Here is a 2,897-nt window from a genome sequence, read left to right on the forward strand (position 1 = left end):
TTGCAGTAATAGCTGCCTCACTCCCAAGCCAACAAACATTTGACCAGGAGCAGGCTGTTTGAGGTAAGATGGACAGATTGCCTTCAATCAGGCTATCTGGGTTTTCGTAAGTGAGTCCAAAACCTCTTCAAATAGAGCTCTCTCTGCTGAACTCAGGCTGGATGAATGAGCCTACACAAGTTTTATAACGACAAAAAGCAGCTAGTGCTGGTAGGCCCAAACCCATGAGTAAAGCTGGCAATAGCTGTTGAAACATGACATCCTTCTATTCAACAATACCTGTAATGTTTTTATATCTCCCATCCAAAACTGGCCCTTGCTTCTTTGAATTTTGCCTATGCTTTATTTTTTCTCCCCCTTTTTGCCCCCTGGTTTCCAGCTACAGAGAGAGATCACAGAAGTCAAAGCACTAGAATTCGTTTCTCCAGTTCACACAATCCCTTTAGGCCTCCTTCCTCTTCTATAATATTTTGATGTGCTTGGCTAAATTCACCCTCTCCCACCATAAACAGACACATTTGTTGATTCTACCGAAGCTTTGTGATAGAAATGGGCTTTGAGGGAGTCAGGGATAGACACCAGAGGCTTACTGCCAGTGTTCCTAAGAGCAGGATTTGCCCATTTTAAAGCAGAGAGGTTTCCTCTGCAAATTCCATTTCACGGTCTAACAGATCTCAGCATTAGCTACCTGCAGTTCATTGTCAACCTAAATGTTCTTTTGCTCAGTTTTAGCCAATTACTCTTAGTCATAGCTATAGCTCTTGGATTATCTTAAAACACTTTTCTCTCTTTAATGCTCGCATCACTTTTGGGGTGGTTATCACCTCACTGCTCACCATTTCCCCAAGGTGGCAAAAAGGACAATGTGATGCTATAAAAAGAAGAGAACATGGTCAAATAATCCCTCTTCATTCTCATTTCCAGGAAATGTAATTACAGTTCTTGTAATGTCTCTGTAACTCTGCTCTACAGACTTTGCTGAAAGTGACTTACATCACTTATGTGACTTATGTGAAGTTATGTTCTGGATGTCTACTTGAGACTTTGGAAAATAAACCCAAAATGTGCAGGAAGGATCAGGAAGGGTCCATCTTCCCTCTGTATTTAGTGTGAGGTACATAAGAACATGGCCTGAGTGTGGGGGTCAAAGGAGTGCTGCCAAGAGCTGGCCTGGGAGACATTCTTCCATCATACCGGGGCTCTGTTTTGTGGAATGGGTGGTGGTAGAGTAAAGAAGGAATAACTCAGTGACAAGACAGCTTGTCAGCCTGTGCAAATACTTGTTCACCTTCTCACACACTGTTATTAGCATTTTATACATATCTGCACATCATTCCCTAAAAATACTCATTTTGCTCCTGATCTCCCAATGTAATAACATGCAGAGGAAGCAGAGTTGCTGCTCAGTCTCTCTGAAACTCAATGTTAGCAGTGCCTAAACACAGGAGAAAACCCCAAGCCCCTCAACAACCAACCCGTCTTCACAGACCAAATAAGGGTTCTGAAAATGTGGCTGTTGCCCATTGCTGGGCGAGCCCTTTTCCTTTCTTATTTCAGCTGCATTGTGCGTTGAGCAGCTGTGACATCCAGTGGCCAAACACAATACACTTGGGTTTGGTACAGAACTCTTCATACATGGTAACAATAACAGAGCCCTTCCATTGCACTTTTCATCTTCAAAGAGCTATATAAACAGTAATTCATTAACCCCTACACAGCTCAGTGGGGCAGATGAATGCAGTGACCCTAAAAGGGAGAAGGGGATGCCACTCTCCAAGCATGGCAGGCAGCTCGCTAGGCTGGTGAAGAGGCTGCCCTAAGGCCAGAGTGCAAGACCATCACCACCACTGTAGGGAGCAACTGCTGAGAGATAAGGGATCAGAAAGGTGCAACTCATTCAGTATCTGATGAAGAGGCCACACCTGAGGGAAAGGTTGTACTTGTTTTCTCTGGAGCAAGAGAGCTCATGCTAATGGACAGGGGAAAGCTCTATGAGAGGACAGAGCAGGACCAGAGCTGTTGTGGGAGAGGTGCTTTGTCAGGAGCCTGTTCAAAGGAAAACTGTTCTGCTGTGACTTTTCTGAAGACATCAGAGGACTTTTCTGATAGATGTGGAAGGGAGGGAAAGGAGTGCAAACATGGATTTGGATTAAGAAATAGTAATGGAATTGAAGAAACGTGACTGCAATAATATCCCAGTGGTTAATTGGGATTTCTTTTATGACAGGTAAATTGGAAGATACAGAAGATAAGAAAACAAATTGGGGGAAAAGAGGAGCTGGGTCTCGCTCATGTAGCAGAGCATCCCAGACATGCTAAGAACATCTATTCCACAAAGAAATGGACCAAGAGATGGGTTTTCACAGTTAATGGGGAGGATTAGTGGATATAAAGCCTCTGACAGAGGTTTAATTGTAGCTTTTAGACTTGGGAATTCCAGACTTAACTCTCTGTCTGTGCTTGAGGTATGTGCTGAGGGAGCCAAGTGGGTTTGCTGAGCTGCTCCCAACCTGTGAGTGTTGACTTTCAGTATTATAGGTGCAGTTACTTCATATCCCATGAAGTGCAAGATCCAGGAAGACAACTAAAAGTTGTGTCTAGATATGAGTTTGTCACCTTAAGGTTCCTTTCTGGCCCGTGCAGAGAAACAGGCTGAATACAGATGCTGTGTTTTATATGGATAACTCTGAGGTCAATCCAGACATGCCTGTTTCCTTTATGCCTATTTCCTTTTGATTATAAAAGCAGACTTGCATGACTCGGAGATCCAAACTGTGGACAGATGTATTCAGTTTCAGAGCACAAGAAATCAGTCTCTGCTTTCCCCAAGTCGTCTGTGCCCCAGTGTTTGCTTGCTCAGACCTGCAGTGGATTTTTGCTGCAGGCAGTGTCCATGC

Source organism: Nestor notabilis, unplaced genomic scaffold (assembly GCF_000696875.1).
Source record: "Nestor notabilis isolate BGI_N333 unplaced genomic scaffold, ASM69687v1 scaffold23656, whole genome shotgun sequence".
NCBI classification, from domain to species: Eukaryota; Metazoa; Chordata; class Aves; order Psittaciformes; family Psittacidae; genus Nestor; species Nestor notabilis.